Source organism: Oncorhynchus gorbuscha, linkage group LG02, assembly GCF_021184085.1.
Source record: "Oncorhynchus gorbuscha isolate QuinsamMale2020 ecotype Even-year linkage group LG02, OgorEven_v1.0, whole genome shotgun sequence".
Taxonomy (NCBI): domain Eukaryota; kingdom Metazoa; phylum Chordata; class Actinopteri; order Salmoniformes; family Salmonidae; genus Oncorhynchus; species Oncorhynchus gorbuscha.
In genome coordinates, this window is record NC_060174.1 from 112,158,477 (window position 1) to 112,182,194 (window position 23,718).

Sequence of the window (23,718 nt, forward strand, 5' to 3'; positions counted from 1 at the left end):
ACATCCGATCCTCGTTTGCTAAGTCAAACGACACCGCTGGTTCTGCTCACACTGCCCTACCCTGTGTTCTGACCTCTTTCTCCCCTCTCTCTCCAGATGAAATCTCGCGTCTTGTGACGGCCGGCCACCCAACAACCTGCCCGCTTGACCCTATCCCCTCCTCTCTTCTCCAGACCATTTCCGGAGACCTTCTCCCTTAACTCACCTCGCTCATCAACTCATCCCTGACCGCTGGCTACGTCCCTTCCGTCTTCAAGAGAGAGAGAGTTGCACCCCTTCTGAAAAAACCTACACTCGATCCCTCCGATGTCAACAACTACAGACCAGTATCCCTTCTTTCTTTTCTCTCCGAAACTCTTGCACGTGCCGTCCTTGGCCAGCTCTCCCGCTATCTCTCTCAGAATGACCTTCTTGATCCAAATCAGTCGGGTTTCAAGACTAGTCATTCAACTGAGACTGCTCTTCTCTGTATCACGGAGGCGCTCCGCACTGCTAAAGCTAACTCTCTCTCCTCTGCTCTCATCCTTCTAGACCTATCGGTTGCCTTCGATACTGTGAACCATCAGATCCTCCTCTCCACCCTCTCAGAGTTGGGCATCTCCGGCGCGGCCCACGCTTGGACTGCGTCCTACCTGACAGGTCTCTCCTACCAGGTGGCGTGGAGAGAATCTGTCTCCTCACCACGCGCTCTCACCACTGGTGTCCCCCAGGGCTCTGTTCTAGGCCCTCTCCTATTTTCGCTATACACCAAGTCACTTGGCTCTGTCATAACCTCACATGGTCTCTCCTATCATTGCTATGCAGACGACACACAATTAATCTTCTCCTTTCCCCCTTCTGATGACCAGGTGGCGAATCGCATCTCTGCATGTCTGGCAGACATATCAGTGTGGATGACGGATCACCACCTCAAGCTGAACCTCGGCAAGACGGAGCTGCTCTTCCTCCCGGGGAAGGACTTCCCGGTCCATGATCTCGCCATCACGGTTGACAACTCCATTGTGTCCTCCTCCCAGAGCGCTAAGAACCTTGGCGTGATCCTGGACAACACCCTGTCTTTCTCAACTAACATCAAGGCGGTGGCCCGTTCCTGTAGGTTCATGCTCTACAACATCCGCAGAGTACGACCCTGCCTCACACAGGAAGCGGCGCAGGTCCTAATCCAGGCACTTGTCATCTCCCGTCTGGATTACTGCAACTCGCTGTTGGCTGGGCTACCTGCCTGTGCCATTAAACCCCTACAACTCATCCAGAACGCCGCAGCCCGTCTGGTGTTCAACCTTCCCAAGTTCTCTCACGTCACCCCGCTCCTCCCCTCTCTCCACTGGCTTCCAGTTGAAGCTCGCATCCGCTACAAGACCATGGTGCTTGCCTACGGAGCTGTGAGGGGAACGGCACCTCAGTACCTCCAGGCTCTGATCAGGCCCTACACCCAAACAAGGGCACTGCGTTCATCCACCTCTGGCCTGCTCGCCTCCCTACCACTGAGGAAGTACAGTTCCCGCTCAGCCCAGTCAAAACTGTTTGCTGCTCTGGCCCCCCAATGGTGGAACAAACTCCCTCACGACACCAGGACAGCGGAGTCAATCACCACCTTCCGGAGACACCTAAAACCCCACCTCTTTAAGGAATACCTAGGATAGGATAAAGTAATCCTTCTCACCCCCCCCCTTTAAGATTTAGATGCACTATTGTAAAGTGACTGTTCCACTGGATGTCATAAGGTGAAAGCACCAATTTGTAAGTCGCTCTGGATAAGAGTGTCTGCTAAATGACTTAAATGTAAAAGTAAATGTATATATCCTTATGTACATATTCTTTATCCGCTTACACTGTGTATAAGACAGTAGTTTTGGAATTGTTAGTTAGATTACTTGTTGGTTATCACTGCATTGTCGGAACTAGAAGCACAAGCATTTCGCTACACTCGCATTAACCGGTTAAGACTCTAGGGGCAGTATTTCATTTTTGGATAAAAAGACGTGCCCGTTTTTAGCGCAATATTTTGTCACGAAAAGATGCTCGACTATGCTTGGAATTGATAGTTTTGGAAAGAAGACACTGACGTTTCCAGAACTGCAAAGATTTTTACTGTGAGTGCCTTAGAACAAAACCTACAGGCAAAACCAAGATGTTTGAGCGACCAGGAAATCAACAGGATTTCTGATGGCACGTTTTCCATGATCGCCTTATATGGCTGTGAATGCGACAGGAATGAACGGATACTTCCTATCGTTTTCCCAAGGTGTCTGCAGCATTGTGACGTATTTGTAGGCATATCATTGGAAGATTGACCATAAGAGACTACATTTACCAGGGGTCCCGCACGGTGTCTGCGTGGAAATTGGTGCGCAAAAGTCAGGTACCAGTATTTTTCCATCCGAATCTGAGAACAATGCAGGCTTCCAGGAATGGCATTTCAATGAAGAGATATATGACAAAACACCTTGAGGATGGATTCAAACAACGTTTTCCATGTTTCAGTCGATATTATGGAGTTAATTCGGAAAAAAGTTTGACGTGTAGGTGACTGAATTTTCGGTTAGTTTCGGTAGCCAAATGCATAGTAACAAAACGGAACGTTGTGTCCTACACAAGCATCTTTCATGAAAAACTGGACATCTGCTATGTAACTGAGAGTCTCCTCATTGAAACATCTGAAGTTCTTCAAAGGTAAATTATTTTATTTGATCCCTTTGCTGGTTTTTGTGAATATGTTGCGTGCTAAATGCTAACGCTAAATGCTAAGCTAGCTATCACCACTCTTACACAAATTATTGATTTTCTCTGGTTCTAAAGCATATTTTGAAAATCTGAGACGACAGGATTGTTAAGAAAAGGATAAGCTTGAGGATAGGCATATTTATTTCATTTCATTTGCGATTTTTAGAAATCGCTAACGTTGCGTTATGGTAATGAGCTTGAGGCTATGATTACGCTACCGAATACGGTGTGGGTAGGACTAACAGGTTAACATCTGCTAACCATGTGTATGTGACAAATAAAATTTGATTTGATTTGTATGTTTAGGACAGAGACCCATAGCAAAATTCGTTAAAGTCAAAGATGTGTCATGTGCAACATGTGGAAGCAGACATCACATTGCTGTGTGTACCAGTAAGAGGAGTGAGGTGCAACCCCCTACTGTTTCTGAAGCAGACATCACATTGCTGTGTGTACCAGTAAGAGGAGTGAGTGCAACCCCCTACTGTTTCTGAAGCAGACATCACATTGCGGTGTGTACCAGTGAGAGGAGTGAGGTGCAACCCCCTACTGTTTCTGAAGCAGACATCACATTGCTGTGTGTACCAGTAAGAGGAGTGAGGTGCAACCCCCTACTGTTTCTGTAGACGCTGTTGTTTCCTCAGTTATTCCCCATTCAGTGAAGATGAAACCAGATGGACAGAACACTGTGTTGCTACAAACGGCAAAGGCATGGGTAGAAGGCCCATCGGGCAGGAAGATAGCTCGTTGCTTACTAGATGGAGGCAGTCAGAGAAGCTTCATAAATGAAAACCTTGTGAAGGGCTACCAGTAATCAGACAAGAGGCACACTTCACACGTTTGGCTCCTCTGCCCCAGCAACGTCCCAACGCAACACAGTGAAAGTCATCTTGGAGAATGTCTGGGACAAACAGCAGAGAATAGAAATAGAGGCAATTGAAACCACACAAGTGTGCACAGCTGTGATGAAGGTTCCTGGTGAACGGATTCAGCATGAGCTCAGTAAAAGGGGACTGCAGCTCGCAGACTTTCCAGGAGATGACAATGATCCTGAACTCTCTGTCCTGATAGGAGCAGACTACTACTGGCAGATAATCAGGAAGCACCTGAAAGCATATGAAACAGAACAACCAGAAGTTGTAGAGATACTGAGAGAGTCACTCTACGTAGATGACTTCATTGCAAGTTCACGCAATGTTGAAGAGGCTTACCTTGTGACAACAACTGCAAAGCGAATGCTGTGGATTGCAGGCATGGACCTCTGCAAATGGAAGCAGCACAGACAGCACTGAACCGGTGTTGGAGCTTGAAAGGTACAGCAAACTGAAAAGAGTGTTCAGAGTCACCGCCTGGATAAAGAGATTCATAGCCAATGCTCGTACAACCATAAAGATGCAAGGTGAACTGACTGCTGACGAACTGTTCGATGCAGAAAAGTACTGGATTAAGGTAACACAACAACAGAGTTTCGGACAGGAGATCAAACTACTGAAGGCAGGAAAAAGCTTAAACAAATACTGTAAAATCAGAGAACTGAAACCTTTCCTGGACGAACACGAACTGCTCAGTGTAGGAGGAAGACTGCAACAGTCCAACTTCACATTCAGAGAGCAGCATCCATGGGTTCTACCCAATAAGTCCAGATACTCAGAAATGCTGATACAGTACCACCATGAGAAGGTGATGCATTCTGGAGCAAGTGACACTCAGCACCCAACGTTAAACAAGCGGGAAATGAGACGCAGAAGGAAGTACAGGCAGAGACTTGTGACCAGTTTCTGGAACAGTTGGCGAAGAGACTACTTGCTGGATCTAAAGTCAGCACACCGCTGCAACACACCCAGACAAACCTGGAAACTAGGAAAGATTTAGGAACTGTTTCCAGGCCGAGATGGCTTAGTTAGACCATGTTCAGTACGTACTGCTTCAGGGACTTTGTTGTGGAGACCTATTCAGTTGATATACTGCCTAGAGATCTAGATGAACACAATTGTTCATTGGGAGGGGGGTGAGAGGCGCGACAGACGTTACCAGAGGCGCGACAGACGTTACCAGAGGCGCGACAGACGTTACCAGAGGCGCGACAGACGTTACCAGAGGCGCGACAGACGTTACCAGAGGCGCGACAGACGTTACCAGAGGCGCGACAGACGTTACCAGAGGCGCGACAGACGTTACCAGAGGCGCGACAGACGTTACCAGAGGCGCGACAGACGTTACCAGAGGCGCGACAGACGTTACCAGAGGCGCGACAGACGTTACCAGAGGCGCGACAGACGTTACCAGAGGCGCGACAGACGTTACCAGAGGCGCGACAGACGTTACCAGAGGCGCGACAGACGTTACCAGAGGCGCGACAGACGTTACCAGAGGCGCGACAGACGTTACCAGAGAGGCGCGACAGACGTTACCAGAGAGACGCGACAGACGGCGAGGTTACCAGAGAGACGCGACAGACGGTCAGTTGCCAGAGAGACGCGACAGACGGTCAGTTGCCAGAGACGCGACTGAAGGTTATTTACCAGAGAGGCGCGACAGACGGCGACGTTACCAGAGGCGCGACAGACGGTTAGTTGCCAGAGAGACGCGACTGAAGGTTAGTTGCCAGAGAGACGCGACAGAAGGTTAGTTGCCAGAGAGACGCGACAGAAGGTTAGTTGCCAGAGAGACGCGACAGAAGGTTAGTTGCCAGAGAGACGCGACAGAAGGTTAGTTGCCAGAGAGACGCGACAGAAGGTTAGTTGCCAGAGAGACGCGACAGAAGGTTAGTTGCCAGAGAGACGCGACAGAAGGTTAGTTGCCAGAGAGACGCGACAGAAGGTTAGTTGCCAGAGAGACGCGACAGAAGGTTAGTTGCCAGAGAGACGCGACAGAAGGTTCGTTGCCAGAGAGACGCGACAGAAGGTTCGTTGCCAGAGAGACGCGACAGAAGGTTCGTTGCCAGAGAGACGACAGAAGGACAGAAGGACAGAAGGTTGCCAGAGAGACGCGACAGAAGGTTCGTTGCCAGAGAGACGCGACAGAAGGTTCGTTGCCAGAGAGACGCGACAGAAGGTTCGTTGCCAGAGAGACGCGACAGAAGGTTCGTTGCCAGAGAGACGCGACAGAAGGTTCGTTGCCAGAGAGACGCGACAGAAGGTTAGTTGCCAGAGAGACGCGACAGAAGGTTAGTTGCCAGAGAGACGCGACAGAAGGTTAGTTGCCAGAGAGACGACAGAAGGTTAGTTGCCAGAGAGACGACAGAAGGTTAGTTGCCAGAGAGACGACAGAAGGTTAGTTGCCAGAGAGACGCGACAGAAGGTTAGTTGCCAGAGAGACGACAGAAGGTTAGTTGCCAGAGAGACGACAGAAGGTTAGTTGCCAGAGAGACGACAGAAGGTTAGTTGCCAGAGAGACGACAGAAGGTTAGTTGCCAGAGAGACGACAGAAGGTTAGTTGCCAGAGAGACGACAGAAGGTTAGTTGCCAGAGAGACGACAGAAGGTTAGTTGCCAGAGAGACGACAGAAGGTTAGTTGCCAGAGACGACAGAAGGTTAGTTGCCAGAGAGACGACAGAAGGTTAGTTGCCAGAGAGACGACAGAAGGTTAGTTGCCAGAGAGACGACAGAAGGTTAGTTGCCAGAGAGACGAGACAGAAGGTTAGTTGCCAGAGAGACGAGACAGAAGGTTAGTTGCCAGAGAGACGACAGAAGGTTAGTTGCCAGAGAGACGACAGAAGGTTAGTTGCCAGAGACGACAGAAGGTTAGTTGCCAGAGAGACGACAGAAGGTTAGTTGCCAGAGAGACGCGACAGAAGGTTAGTTGCCAGAGAGACGACAGAAGGTTAGTTGCCAGAGAGACGCGACAGAAGGTTCGTTGCCAGAGAGACGCGACAGAAGGTTCGTTGCCAGAGAGACGCGACAGAAGGTTAGTTGCCAGAGAGACGACAGAAGGTTAGTTGCCAGAGAGCGACAGAAGGTTAGTTGCCAGAGAGACGACAGAAGGTTAGTTGCCAGAGACGACAGAAGGTTAGTTGCCAGAGAGACGACAGAAGGTTAGTTGCCAGAGAGACGACAGAAGGTTAGTTGCCAGAGAGACGACAGAAGGTTAGTTGCCAGAGAGACGACAGAAGGTTAGTTGCCAGAGAGACGACAGAAGGTTAGTTGCCAGAGAGCGACAGAAGGTTAGTTGCCAGAGAGACGACAGAAGGTTAGTTGCCAGAGAGACGACAGAAGGTTAGTTGCCAGAATACAGTAGTCTCCAGGTTAGACTCAGAAGGTTGTGTTGGTATTTGACAGACAGAAGGTTGCCTGTTCCACTGATTCGAGACAGAAGGATAGTTGCCAGAGAGTCAGACAGAAGGTTAGTTGCCAGAGTAGGAGATAAGAAGGTTAGTTGCCAGAGGGACTACAGAAGGTTAGTTGCCAGAGACGACAGAAGGTTCACTGTTTAACTTCACCAGAGAGGGGCGACAGAAGGTTTTGCCATGAAAGCGTGACAGAAGGTAAACTGCCAGAGAGTCCCAGAAGGTAGGATATGCACAGATTTGGACAGAAGGTTCAAAAGTTGCCAAAGACGCGACAGAAGGTTCGTTGCCAGAGAGACGCGACAGAAGGTTCGTTGCCAGAGAGATTTTTGCGACAGAAGGTTAGTTGCCAGACAATGCGACAGAAGGTTCGTTGACAGAGAGACTGTTGCAGAAGGTTCTATGCCTTGCCAGAGAGTCAGCAGTACAGAAGGTTCGTTGCCTGAAAAATGTGGGACAGAAGGTTCATGCTGCCAAGACGCGACAGAAGTAAGAGTTGCCAGAATGACTGGACAGAAGGTCAGAGCTTTTGCCAGAGCTCGACAGAAGGTTGGTTTGCCTTTTATATTGACAGAAGGTTAGTTGCCAGAGAAACAGAAGGTTAGTTGCCAGAAAAACGACAGAAGGTTAGTTGCCAAACACGACAGAAGGTTAGTTGCCAGAGAGACGACAGAAGGTTTTTGCCAGAAAGAATAAAGAAGGTTTGTTGCCAGAGGTTTCACGACAGAAGGTTATTTGCCAGATTTCGACAGAAGGTTAGTTGCCAGAGAGACGACAGAAGACTTTTAGTTGCCAGGGTTACTGTTTTGAATGATTTGTCTGCCAGAGAGTTCGACAGAAGGTTAGTTGCCAGAGAGACGACAGAAGGTTAGTTGCCAGAGAGACGACAGAAGGTTAGTTGCCAGAGTATAACGACAGAAGGTTTTGCCAGAGAGACAACAGAAGGTTAGTTGCCAGATGAGGTAGTGAGACAGAAGGTTAGTTGCCAGAGTTGACATTAGACATCTCAGTTGCCAGAGAGCGCGAGACAGAAGGTTAGTTGCCAGAGACCACCCGACAGAAGGTTAGTTGCCAGAGATGACTGAAGAAGGTTAGTTGCCAGAGGCGACAGAAGGTTAGTTGCCAGAGAGCATCGACAGAAGGTTGTTTTGCCAGAGAGGGGCAGACAGAAGGTTAGTTGCCAGAGAGACGACAGAAGGTTAGTTGCCAGAGAGACGAGACAGAAGGTTAGTTACCAGAGACGCGACAGAAGGTTAGTTACCAGAGACGCGACAGAAGGTTAGTTACCAGAGAGACGCGACAGAAGGTTAGTTACCAGAGAGACGCGACAGGTTAGTTACCAAATACAGTAGTCTCCAGGGTTAACTCACCTCGTGTTGGTATTTGTCAGACTTCACCTTGGCTTTGCCTGTTCCACTGATTCTTCTGATCTGAAGGGATAAACCAGGGTCAGCACAATATTAGGGGACCGGTAGAGTAGGAGATAAGTAGGGGACTAGCAGAGTAGGGGACTAGCAGAGTAGGGGACAAGCAGGATATCACTGTTTAACTTCACTAGGGTAGGGGGCAACATTCGTGAATTTTGGATGAAAAGCGTGCCCAAACTAAACTGCCTGCTACTCAGTCCCAGAAGCTAGGATATGCACAGATTTGGATAGAAAACCCTCAAAAGTTTCCAAAGTGGTTCAAATAATGTCTGAGTATAGCATAAAAATCCATCCAGGAAGTAGATTTTTGGTTGTTGGTTGTATAGTTCTCTATACAATGCCATTACAGTATCCGTTGACTTATGACTGTTGCTATGCAGTTCCTATGCCTTCCACGAGATGTCAGCAGTATTCAGAAACGGTTTCAGGTTTGTTATTCTGAAAAATGTGGGAGTAAGAGCAGTTTCATGCTCAATCCCGAGAGCAGGAGTAAGAGCAGTCTGAATGACTGGACCCTACAGCGTCAGAGCTTTTTCATGCTCAATCCGGAGAGCCTTTCTGGTTTACCTTTTATATTGACAACGTTATTGTCCGGTTGAAATATTATCGATTATTTAGGCTAAAAACAACCTGAGGTTTGAATATAAAACATTGTTTGACATGTTTCTATGAACTTGACGAATACAATTGGGATATTTTGTCTAAATGAAATTTTGAATAAATGAAAGTCTTTGATGATCTTCATATGGTTTCACTAAGGTAAGGGATTCATTTTCTCTCTATTTCTAACTTGTGTAACTCTGCTTAGCTGGTTACTGTTTTGTAATGATTTGTCTGCTGGGCGATGTTCTCAAATAATCACATTGGTATGCTTTCGCTGTAAAGACTTTTTGAAATCTGACAGTGGTTGGATTCACAAGAAGTTCATATTTAAAACTAAGTATAACACTTGAATGTTTTCAGATTTTTAAAATAATGAGTGAGGTTATTAATGCAAGCTCAGATGAGGTAGTGACTGAAAAGCATCAGGTAGTTTCAGGACTGTTGACATTAGTCATCATCTCAGTTGAAGATGACAGCAGTACTGCCAGGGACATTCAGGTTCGAACCCGGGACCACCTGGAACATTTAGAATGTATGAGAGACACATGACTGTAGATCACACCTGGAAAAGCAGTCTGCTAAATGGCATATATTATATTATATTATCACTGATTGGCATCTCACCTGGCTGGTTGTTTTGGGACAGCAGTAAGGGGTAGAGAGAGAGCTATTAGAACTAGATCTCCTCTAGGACAGCAGTACTGTAGTCTGGCCTCCAGAGCACGGTTCTCAACTCCCATCTCAGCATTTGTGTCCTCTCCCAGGGCATGTAGCGGATCGCCAGAGATGCTTTGGCTGCCAGCATCCTGGAGATCTGAGAGGAGAGAAAGAAGCTTGACTAGAACATGACAACAGTACTGTAGAGTGGAGACATTCAGATTAGAACTAGATCACACCTGGAACATGACAGCAGTACTGTAGAGTGGAGACATTCTGATTAGAACTAGATCACACCTGGAACATGACAACAGTACTGTAGAGTGGAGACATTCAGATTAGAACTAGATCACACCTGGAACACGACAGCAGTACTGTAGAGTGGAGACATTCTGATTAGAACTAGATCACACCTGGAACATGACAGCAGTACTGTAGAGTGGAGAGACATTCTGATTAGAACTAGATCACACCTGGAACATGACAGCAGTACTGTAGAGTGGAGAGACATTCTGATTAGAACTAGATCACACCTGGAACATGACAGCAGTACTGTAGAGTGGAGAGACATTCTGATTAGAACTAGATCACACCTGGAACATGACAGCAGTACTGTAGAGTGGAGAGACATTCAGATTAGAACTAGATCACACCTGGAACATGACAGCAGTACTGTAGAGTGGAGAGACATTCTGATTAGAACTAGATCACACCTGGAACACGACAGCAGTACTGTAGAGTGGAGAGACATTCTGATTAGAACTAGATCACACCTGGAACATGACAGCAGTACTGTAGAGTGGAGAGACATTCTGATTAGAACTAGATCACACCTGGAACATGACAGCAGTACTGTAGTGTGGAGAGACATTCTGATTAGAACTAGATCACACCTGGAACATGACAGCAGTACTGTAGTGTGGAGAGACATTCTGATTAGAACTAGATCACACCTGGAACACGACAGCAGTACTGTAGTGTGAGAGACATTCTGATTAGAACTAGATCACACCTGGAACATGACAGCAGTACTGTAGAGTGGAGAGACATTCTGATTAGAACTAGATCACACCTGGAACATGACAGCAGTACTGTAGAGTGGAGAGACATTCTGATTAGAACTAGATCACACCTGGAACATGACAGCAGTACTGTAGAGTGGAGAGACATTCTGATTAGAACTAGATCACACCTGGAACATGACAGCAGTACTGTAGAGTGGAGAGACATTCTGATTAGAACTAGATCACACCTGGAACATGACAACAGTACTGTAGTGTGGAGAGACATTCTGATTAGAACTAGATCACACCTGGAACATGACAACAGTACTGTAGAGTGGAGAGACATTCTGATTAGAACTAGATCACACCTGGAACACGACAGCAGTACTGTAGAGTGGAGAGACATTCTGATTAGAACTAGATCACACCTGGAACACGACAACAGTAGAGTGGAGACATTCTGATTAGAACTAGATCACACCTGGAACATGACAGCAGTACTGTAGTGTGGAGAGACATTCTGATTAGAACTAGATCACACCTGGAACATGACAGCAGTACTGTAGAGTGGAGAGACATTCTGATTAGAACTAGATCACACCTGGAACATGACAGCAGTACTGTAGTGTGGAGAGACATTCTGATTAGAACTAGATCACACCTGGAACATGACAGCAGTACTGTAGAGTGGAGAGACATTCTGATTAGAACTAGATCACACCTGGAACATGACAGCAGTACTGTAGAGTGAAGAGACATTCTACTTCTAGTGATGGCTGGAACAAAAGCCTCACCTTGCCCTTGTTCTTGGCCGAGGTCTGTCCCACCAGAGAGGCGTGGTAGATGAGACCATATTTGGGCGTGTCTCTGCGCGTCTTCAGGGCTCTGAACAGGGCCTTCTCTGCTCCCAGGATCTGGACTGTGGAGGCCGGGTGCTCTGCCAGGTTCAACAGGGACCCTGTCAGAGAGAACCAGAGCATTTAGGAGCAGTTGGGGCGTTTCCAGCTGCCTACTACAGGTGTCCAGGTAAAAGGTTTTAATTCAAGCTCAGATGAAGTAGTGACTGAAAAGCATCAGGTATCAAGATTGTGACATATAGTCATCATAATCACCGCTTGTTTTGTGTTGTGAATGATTCCTGCTGTGTGATTGGCCGTTAGATCATGACTCACCAGCGTGTGAGATGAGCCGTGCCCCTACCAGTTCCCCCACCATGACAGTCAGGTTGGGAGCGATAGCCATCATCCTGTTCTTCAGATAGTCGTACAGTTGGGTGCGGTACTCTAATCTCTATCACCTGGTCACACAGGTGCATGTTGCCGATGTCCTCCTCTGACTCCTCCGTTCCCATGGAGATCTCTGCAGCCAGATTGACCTCTGCCTCCACCTCCTCGGGGAGATGCTCAGACAGGTCGGTGGTTGCCACGTTGGTACGAGCGACTTTCTTCCGGACACTCTTGCAGTAGGCCAGGTTGTCAGTGATGATCTTCCCCACCTCAGGGAAGTGCCAGCCGTACCACTCCCTACAGCGCATGATGTAGTTGTTGAGCTCCTTGTCCAGGTCATCCAGCAGAGCTGCACAGATCAAAACACTAGTCACACCTTTCTACAGCCTATAATACTAGTCACACCTGTCACTGAGCTACATCCCATAATACTAGTTACACCTGTTACTGAGCTAAAGCCCATAATACTAGTTACCCCTGCTACAGACCATAATACTAGTTACACCTGTTACTGAGCTAAAGCCCATAATACTAGATACCCCTGTTACTGAGCTACAGCCCATAATACTAGTTACCCCTGCTACTGAGCTACAGCCCATAATACTAGTTACCCCTGTTACTGAGCTACAGCCCATAATACTAGTTACCCCTGCTACAGCCCATAATACTAGTTACCCCTGCTACTGAGCTACAGCCCATAATACTAGTTACACCTGCTACAGCCATAATACTAGTTACCCCTGTTACTGAGCTACAGCCCATAATACTAGTTACACCCGCTACTGAGCTACAGCCCATAATACAAGTTACACCTGTTACTGAGCTACAGCCCATAATACTAGTTACCCCTGCTACAGCCATAATACTAGTTACACCTGTTACTGAGCTACAGCCCATAATACTAGTTACACCTGCTACTGAGCTACAGCCCATAATACTAGTTACACCTGCTACTGAGCTACAGCCCATAATACTAGTTACACCTGCTACTGAGCTACAGCCCATAATACTAGTTACACCTGTTACTGAGCTACAGCCCATAATACTAGTTACACCTGTTACTGAGCTACAGCCCATAATACTAGTTACCCCTGTTACTGAGCTACAGCCCATAACTTGTTACACCTGTTACTGAGCTACAGCCCATAATACTAGTTACACCGGTTACTGAGCTACAGCCCATAATACTAGTTACACCTGCTACTGAGCTACAGCCCATAATACTAGTTACACCTGTTACTGAGCTACAGCCCATAATACTAGTTACACCTCTTACTGAGCTACAGCCCATAATACTAGTTACACCTGTTACTGAGCTACAGCCCATAATACTAGTTACACCTGTTACTGAGCTACAGACCATAATACTAGTTACCCCTGTTACTGAGCTACAGCCCATAATACTAGTTACACCTGTTACTGAGCTACAGCCCATAATACTAGTTACACCTGTTACTGAGCTACAGCCCATAATACTAGTTACACCTCTTACTGAGCTACAGCCCATAATACTAGTTACACCTGCTACAGCCCATAATACTAGTTACACCTGTTACTGAGCTACAGCCCATAATACTAGTTACACCTGCTACAGCCCATAATACTAGTTACACCTGTTACTGAGCTACAGACCATAATACTAGTTAGTTACCCTGAGCTACAGCCATAATACTAGTTACCCCTGTTACTGAGCTACAGCCCATAATACTAGTTACACCTGTTACTGAGCTACAGCCCATAATACTAGTTACACCTGCTACTGAGCCCAGCCCATAATACTAGTTACACCTGTTACTGAGCTACAGACCATAATACTAGTTACCCTGCTACAGCCATAATACTAGTTACCCCTGTTACTGAGCTACAGCCCATAATACTAGTTACACCTCTTACTGAGCTACAGCCCATAATACTAGTTACATGTAGCTCAGTAACAGGTGTAACTAGTTACACCTGCTACTGAGCTACAGCCCATAATACTAGTTACACCTGCTACTGAGCTACAGCCCATAATACTAGTTACACCTGTTACTGAGCTACAGCCCATAATACTAGTTACACCTGTTACTAGAGCTACAGCCCATAATACTAGTTACACCTGTTACTGAGCTACAGCCCATAATACTAGTTACCCCTGCTACTGAGCTAAAGCCCATAATACTAGTTACACCTGTTACTGAGCTAAAGCCCATAATACTAGTTACACCTGTTACTGAGCTACAGACCATAATACTAGTTACACCTAATACTAGTTACACCTTACTGAGCTACAGCCCATAATACTAGTTACACCTGCTACTGAGCTACAGCCCATAATACTAGTTACACCTGTTACTGAGCTACAGCCCATAATACTAGTTACACCTGTTACTGAGCTACAGCCCATAATACTAGTTACCCCTGTTACTGAGCTACAGCCCATAACTAGTTACACCTGTTACTGAGCTAAAGCCCATAATACTAGTTACACCGGTTACTGAGCTACAGCCCATAATACTAGTTACACCTGCTACTGAGCTACAGCCCATAATACTAGTTACCCCTCTTACTGAGCTACAGCCCATAATACTAGTTACACCTCTTACTGAGCTACAGCCATAATACTAGTTACACCTGTTACTGAGCTACAGCCCATAATACTAGTTACCCCTGTTACTGAGCTACAGCCCATAATACTAGTTACACCTGTTACTGAGCTACAGCCCATAATACTAGTTACACCTGTTACTGAGCTACAGCCCATAATACTAGTTACACCTGTTACTGAGCTACAGCCCATAATACTAGTTACACCTGTTACTGAGCTACAGCCCATAATACTAGTTACACCTGTTACTGAGCTACAGCCCATAATACTAGTTACACCTGTTACTGAGCTACAGCCCATAATACTAGTTACACCTGCTACAGCCCATAATACTAGTTACACCTGTTACTGAGCTACAGACCATAATACTAGTTACCCCTGCTACAGCCATAATACTAGTTACCCCTGCTACTGAGCTACAGCCCATAATACTAGTTACACCTGTTACTGAGCTACAGCCCATAATACTAGTTACACCTGCTACAGCCCATAATACTAGTTACACCTGTTACTGAGCTACAGACCATAATACTAGTTACCCCTGCTACAGCCATAATACTAGTTACCCCTGCTACTGAGCTACAGCCCATAATACTAGTTACACCTCTTACTGAGCTACAGCCCATAATACTAGTTACATGTAGCTCAGTAACAGGTGTAACTAGTTACACCTGCTACTGAGCTACAGCCCATAATACTAGTTACACCTGCTACTGAGCTAAAGCCCATAATACTAGTTACACCTGTTACTGAGCTACAGCCCATAATACTAGTTACACCTGTTACTGAGCTACAGCCCATAATACTAGTTACACCTGTTACTGAGCTACAGCCCATAATACTAGTTACCCCTGTTACTGAGCTAAAGCCCATAATACTAGTTACACCTGTTACTGAGCTAAAGCCCATAATACTAGTTACACCTGTTACTGAGCTACAGCCCATAATACTAGTTACACCTGTTACTGAGCTAAAGCCCATAATACTAGTTACACCTCTTACTGAGCTACAGCCATAATACTAGTTACCCCTGCTACTAGTTACCCCTGCTACTGAGCTACAGCCCATACTAGTTATACCTCTTACTGAGCTAAAGCCCATAATACTAGTTACCCCTGCTACTGAGCTACAGACCGTAATACTAGTTACCCCTGCTACAGCCCATAATACAAGTTACACCTGCTACTGAGCTACAGCCCATAATACTAGTTACCCCTGCTACAGCCATAATACTAGTTACACCTGTTACTGAGCTACAGCCCATAATACTAGTTACACCTGTTACTGAGCTACAGCCCATAATACTAGTTACACCTGTTACTGAGCTACAGCCCATAAGACTAGTTACACCTGTTACTGAGCTACAGCCCATAATACAAGTTACACCTGTTACTGAGCTACAGCCCATAAGACTAGTTACACCTGTTACTGAACTACAGCCCATAATACAAGTTACACCTGTTACTGAGCTACAGCCCATAATACTAGTTACACCTCTTACTGAGCTACAGCCCATAATACTAGTTACACACCTGCTACAGACCATAATACTAGTTACCCCTGCTACTGAGCTACAGCCCATAATACTAGTTACCCCTGCTACAGCCCATAATACAAGTTACACCTGCTACTGAGCTACAGCCCATAATACTAGTTACCCCTGCTACAGCCATAATACTAGTTACACTTACTGAGCTACAGCCATAATACTAGTTACACCTGCTACTGAGCTACAGCCCATAATACTAGTTACACCCTGAGCTACAGCCATAATACTAGTTTCTGCTACAGCTCAGTAATAGAGTTACACCTGTTACTGAGTAACAGCCCATAATGGGTTCGATTACACCTGACCACCCATAATACTAGAATGTATGCACACATGACTGTAAGTCGCTTTGGATAAAAGTTACACCGTTACTGAGCTACAATAATACTATTACCTCTTACTGAGCTATTATATTACTAGTTACCCTGTTACTGAGCTACAGCCCATAATACTAGTTACACCTGTTACTGAGCTACAGCCCATAATACTAGTTACACCTGTTACTGAGCTACAGCCCATAATACTAGTTACACCTGCTACAGACCATAATACTAGTTACCCCTGCTACAGCCATAATACTAGTTACCCCTGCTACTGAGCTACAGCCCATAATACTAGTTACACCTGTTACTGAGCTACAGCCATAATACTAGTTACCCCTGCTACAGCCATAATACTAGTTACACCTCTTACTGAGCTACAGCCCATAATACTAGTTACACCTGCTACAGACCATAATACTAGTTACACCTCTTACTGAGCTACAGCCCATAATACTAGTTACCCCTGCTACTGAGCTAAAGCCCATAATACTAGTTACCCCTGTTACTGAGCTACAGCCCATAATACTAGTTACACCTGCTACTGAGCTACAGCCCATAATACTAGTTACCCCTGTTACTGAGCTACAGCCCATAATACTAGTTACACCTCTTACTGAGCTACAGCCCATAATACTAGTTACACCTGCTACTGAGCTACAGCCCATAATACTAGTTACACCTGCTACTGAGCTACAGCCCATAATACTAGTTACACCTCTTACTGAGCTACAGCCCATAATACTAGTTACCCCTGCTACAGCCCATAATACTAGTTACCCCTGTTACTGAGCTAAAGCCCATAATACTAGTTACACCTGCTACAGCCCATAATACTAGTTACACCTGTTACTGAGCTACAGCCCATAATACTAGTTACACCTGCTACAGCCCATAATACTAGTTACACCTCTTACTGAGCTACAGCCATAATACTAGTTACACCCCTGCTACAGCCCATAATACTAGTTACACCTGTTACTGAGCTACAGCCCATAATACTAGTTACACCTGCTACAGCCCATAATACTAGTTACACCTGTTACTGAGCTACAGCCCATAATACTAGTTACACCTGCTACAGCCCATAATACTAGTTACACCTGTTACTGAGCTACAGCCCATAATACTAGTTACACCTCTTACTGAGCTACATCCCATAATACTAGTTACACCTCTTACTGAGCTACAGCCCATAATACTAGTTACACCTGTTACTGAGCTACAGCCCATAATACTAGTTACACCTGCTACAGACCATAATACTAGTTACACCTGTTACTGAGCTACAGACCATAATACTAGTTACACCTGTTACTGAGCTACAGCCCATAATACTAGTTACACCTGTTACTGAGCTACAGCCCATAAGACTAGTTACATCTGTTACTGAGCTACAGCCATAATACTAGTTACACCTGTTACTGAGCTACAGCCCATAATACTAGTTACACCTGCTACAGACCATAATACTAGTTACACCGGTTACTGAGCTACAGCCCATAATACTAGTTACCCCTGTTACTGAGCTACAGCCCATAATACTAGTTACACCCTTACTGAGCTACAGCCCATAATACTAGTTACACCTGTTACTGAGCTAAAGCCCATAATACTAGTTACACCTGCTACAGCCCATAATACTAGTTACACCTGTTACTGAGCTACAGCCCATAATACTAGTTACACCTGCTACAGCCCATAATACTAGTTACACCTCTTACTGAGCTACAGCCCATAATACTAGTTACCCCTGCTACTAGTTACACCTGCTACTGAGCTACAGCCCATACTAGTTATACCTCTTACTGAGCTACAGCCCATAATACTAGTTACACCTGCTACTGAGCTACAGCCCATAATACTAGTTACACCTGCTACTGAGCTACAGCCCATAATACTAGTTACACCTGTTACTGAGCTACAGCCCATAATACTAGTTACCCCTGCTACAGCCATAATACTAGTTACACCTGCTACAGCCATAATACTAGTTACACCTGCTACAGCCCATAATACTAGTTACACCTCTTACTGAGCTACAGCCATAATACTAGTTACCCCTGCTACTAGTTACACCTGCTACTGAGCTACAGCCCATAATACTAGTTACACCTGTTACTGAGCTACATCCCATAATACTAGTTACACCTGCTACAGCCATAATACTAGTTACACCTGTTACTGAGCTACAGCCCATAATACTAGTTACACCTGTTACTGAGCTACAGCCCATAATACTAGTTACACATGAGCTACAGCCCATTACTGAGCTACAGACCATAATACTAGTTACACCTGTTACTGAGCTACAGCCCATAATACTAGTTACACCTGTTACTGAGCTACAGCCCATAATACTAGTTACACCTTCTACAGACCATAATACTAGTTACACCTGTTACTGAGCTACAGCCCATAATACTAGTTACACCTGCTACAGACCATAATACTAGTTACACCGGTTACTGAGCTACAGCCCATAAGACTAGTTACACCTCTTACTGAGCTACAGCCCATAAGACTAGTTACACCTCTTACTGAGCTAAAGCCCATAATACTAGTTACACCTGTTACTGAGCTACAGACCATAACACTAGTCACACCTGTCTACAGACCATAACACTAGTCACACCTGTCTACAGACCATAATACTAGTTACACCTGTTACTGAGCTACAGACCATAACACTAGTCACACCTGTCTACAGACCATAACACTAGTCACACCTGTCTACAGACCATAACACTAGTCACACCTGTCTACAGACCATAACACTAGTCACACCTGTCTACAGACCATAACACTAGTCACCTGTCTACAGACCATATTACTAGTCACACCTGTCTACAGACCATAATACTAGTCACACCTGTCTACAGAACATAATACTAGTCACACCTGTCTACAGATCATAATACTAGTCACCTGTCTACAGACCATAATACTAGTCACACCTGTCTCCAGATAATCAAGTGTTTTATGAGTTTCCTTTGTCTGTATAACAGTATCCTTGTTTTATGTTGTCCCTTTACATGGACAGAGTAAGACAGGGATGAGCAACAGGCTTCCACTGGCCCACCTCCTGTAGGCCCGCGGACCCACATCCCTGTACTGGGGAGAGAACTCACCTCATTGGCCTGTCAGCATTTTACTGTGTTATTGATAAGTTAACCGATCGACTAACTTACCAATCACAGTAGTCGAATTACCGACTAGGGCCCATTGATCAGTCATCTTAAAAACGGCACTAATGTGCCTACAGTCTATAGCAGAATTGTAGGAAATGAACGCTAAAAGTTCAATTCTCTTCACTGTCACGTGAGGGGGCCGCTAAAATGTTTTGCTTGCAAGGTGGGGGGGGTAATGATGTGAGATGTGTTGCGGCCCCTCGTGAGGTTTTTGTGGCCCCCACCCCCATCAAAGATGCCCATCCCTGGTCTAAGAGGAGGTACTTACAGATAGCTTGAACGATCATGGTATCCACTTTGTCAGGGCTGAACTTCAGCTTGTAGCGGGACAAACTGAGGAAACAGAAACAGGTCAGGATCTGCCATAGCAGCCTTTCAGGTCTTCTATGAATACGACAGAGGGAGGTGCTGCCTCAGGGGTAGTGACGAATGCTGAGGAATTCCACACCAGGTTTCAGACAGCATGATATAATCATCGGCAACACACACTACATATTGATGTGAGTAAATTATAAAGTGTTTGTAATGTCTTTTGTTATAAGACTAGTTGGTGTCATTTAATGGGATCCTAATAAATCCAAAACACCAAGCGTTGTCTGTGTTCCACCCTACCTGTGAGCCATTCCCAGAGACATGGCGCTGATCTCCCAGGGGGCAGCCCAGTGATCATGGACTCCATCTGTGTCCTGATGGTCTACCACGTTGCAGCCGAGCCGTTGTTGCTCCTAGACGTTTCCACTTCACAATAACAGGGGCAACTCTATTAAGGCAGAAACGTGGTAGACAGACTTGTTGGAATGGTGACATCCTATGACTGTGCCACATTGGAAGTGACTGAGCTCTTCAGTAAGGCCATTCTATTGCCAATATAAAAAATATATATATTTCCCTTCTATTAAACCAGGTAGGCCAGTTGAGAACAAGTTCTCATTTGCAACTATGACCTGGCCAAGATAAAGAATAGCAATTTGACACAACAGAGTTACACATGGAATAAACAAAACAGTCAATAGAAAAAGTATATATACAGTGAGTGCAATGAGGTAAGATAAGGGAGGTACGGCAATAAATGGGCCATGGTGGCAAAGCAATTACAATATAGCGATTAAACACTGGAATGGTGGATGTGCATAAGATTAATGTGCAATTAGAGATACTGGGGTGCAAAGGAGCAAGATAAATAAAAACAGTATGGGAATGAGGTAGGTGAAAATGGGTGGGCTATTTTCCTATAGATTATGTATGTACAGCTGCAGCGATCGGTTAGCTGCTCGGATAGCTGATGTTTGAAGTTGGTGAGGGAGATAAGTCTCCAACTTCAGCGATTTTTGCAATTCGTTCCAGTCACAACAACCGGCTGCTGTCAGTGTTTGTTATGATGGTTAAGGTTAGCTGTGGTCTCAGCTGTAGTGAGGAATACTGCTGAACACACCTAAAGGCTTCTGCATGCTTCCCATCCCAAACAGTTGGGGTTAGTTAGTGCATATCTTCAGAAATGTGTTTGTTTGGTGTTCGGTCAGGTGTTTACCCCGGATGTTTGGGGCAGCAGGGTAACCTAGCGGTTAGAGCGTTGGACTAGTAACCGGAAGGTTGCAAGTTCAAACCCCCGAAATGACAAGGTACAAATCTGTCGTTCTGCCCCTGAACAAGCAGTTAACCCACTGTTCCTAGGCAGTAATTGAAAATAAGAATTTGTTCTTAACAGACTTGCCTAGTTAAATAAAGGTAAAATAAAAAATAAAATAAAAACTTAAACGATACTCGTTTTCCATGCACATTTTCAAACTTCATAAATACTGCACCAAACAGCTTAGGTAGATTTAAAATTGTAAAAATTAAAATATGGAAAAATACATGCCATTTCTTGAGCCATCTTCAATTATTTCTGACTAGTTTGAGGAAGTGTATACTGGCTATGGCTTCTCAACTATGGTTCACCTCGCTGAAGCATGCAGAAGCCTTGACTGACAGCCCTTGTGCACTAACTGGTAAACTATAGTGAGCAACAACAGGAGGTTAAAGTATTCTGTCTACCTGCCACGGCCTCTGTTGTGTCCTGGAATTTCTCAAAGTGCTTCAACTTCAGTCTGGAAGGAGAAATGGTGGCGACATGTTATTTGTCAACTCCAGAAACATGTTCCTTATGCTGATAATGTGTAATACTACTGTTCATTGACAACGTATTCCCCTCGAATCTAAACACTCCTCTCTCCAGACATGGGGCCATAACTCACACTTTGTTGGCCTTCTCCGGAGTTTCGAACTCCTTCCATAAACTCTCCACCTCTTGGAGCTTTGACTCATCGAGGACCTGAAACAAAAAAGGTTTAAAGTTCTATCAAGTACACGGGCATACCATACATTAACTCAACTCGGTTTACATGTGTTGTCATTAAAACCCGTCAGTAATGTGTGACAAGAAAGCCAGCACGCGGTCCCTCCAAAGTACCACGCACCAGTTATGCTAACTTGGAAGAGAAGCCTATTTGAAATGTTGGGTAAACATTGGCAACAAATAAATTATTTAACTTCGAAACTAGAACGGGTTCAAATAGTTGCATAATTACTAAAGCCAAGTCCAAGGTAGCAGAGTATCTCAGTTGGTAGAGCATGGCGCTTGTAACGCCAGGGTAGTGGGTTCGATCCCCGGGACCACCCATACGTAGAATGTATGCACACATGACTGTAAGTCGCTTTGGATAAAAGCGTCTGCTAAATGGCATATATTATTATATTATTATTATCTGTATATCCAGCAGATCTAGGTAACTAAAGCCAAGTCCAAGGTAGCAGAGTATCTGTATATCCAGCAGATCTAGGTAACTAAAGCCAAGTCCAAGGTAGCAGAGTATCTGTATATCCAGCAGATCTAGGTAACTAAAGCCAAGTCCTAAAGCCAAGTCCAAGGTAGCAGAGTATCTGTATATCCAGCAGATCTAGGTAACTAAAGCCAAGTCCAAGGTAGCAGAGTATCTGTATATCCAGCAGATCTAGGTAACTAAAGCCAAGTCCAAGTAGCAGAGTATCTGTATATCCAGCAGATCTAGGTAACTAAAGCCAAGTCCAAGGTAGCAGAGTATCTGTATATCCAGCAGATCTAGGTAACTAAAGCCAAGTCCAAGGTAGCAGAGTATCTGTATATCCAGCAGATCTAGGTAACTAAAGCCAAGTCCAAGGTAGCAGAGTATCTGTATATCCAGCAGATCTAGGTAACTAAAGCCAAGTCCAAGGTAGCAGAGTATCTGTATATCCAGCAGATCTAGGTAACTAAAGCCAAGTCCAAGGTAGCAGAGTATCTGTATATCCAGCAGATCTAGGTAACTAAAGCCAAGTCCAAGGTAGCAGAGTATCTGTATATCCAGCAGATCTAGGTAACTAAAGCCAAGTCCAAGGTAGCAGAGTATCTGTATATCCAGCAGATCTAGGTAACTAAAGCCAAGTCCAAGGTAGCAGAGTATCTGTATATCCAGCAGATCTAGGTAACTTGCCACATACAACATGGTTGCTTAACTGCAGCGTGTTGAATGAGAAGGCCTCGTTGCGGTAAAGGTTTGCATGCGAGAACTACCACGACGACCTAAATAGAGAAGCCATGTGTACTATAAACAATGTTAAACAGGTCTTGACATTTAAATACTTTGTATTTTAATACAATATCTAGCTACTCCAGGAAAACAACGTATTTAGCTAGCTACACCGCGAACCCGGTTCAATGATTGAAAATTGTCATGCACCCATCTAACATTATTAGAATTTAGAATATAACTTTAGCTAAATACTCACTTTAAATATTGCATAACCAGCAGCGGTTTCAAATAAAACAAGCATCTCTGACGCTTTTTCACCAAGTTTAAGCCCGAAACAAACGTATCTCCTAGAAAGGCTTCGCTAGTCGCAGTTCCAACCGGAATGTGTTCCACGAGGTGATCTGTGTGCCTCACCCGGAAGTACGGCCTCTCTCTAACATCGCGAGAAGACAAACAAATCCGACGAGAACATTTTGGTCGCGAACCGCGTATTTTGCAGTTGTTATCGCGCTTATGTTCCTAGCGCCAACAGTGCATGTTCCTTCCATACAGTAAAACCGTACAAGCAGTACAAAACGATACACACAAATCACCCCAAAGTAAGACAGGAATTAATCA

The 23,718-nt window shown here is 45.2% G+C and overlaps 1 pseudogene; it reads right to left on the bottom strand.

Annotated features, from left to right (window-relative positions):
• Positions 1–9,498: 9,498 nt before the first annotated feature.
• Positions 9,499–22,185, bottom strand: LOC123990993 (annotated as a pseudogene).
• Positions 22,186–23,718: the final 1,533 nt, after the last annotated feature.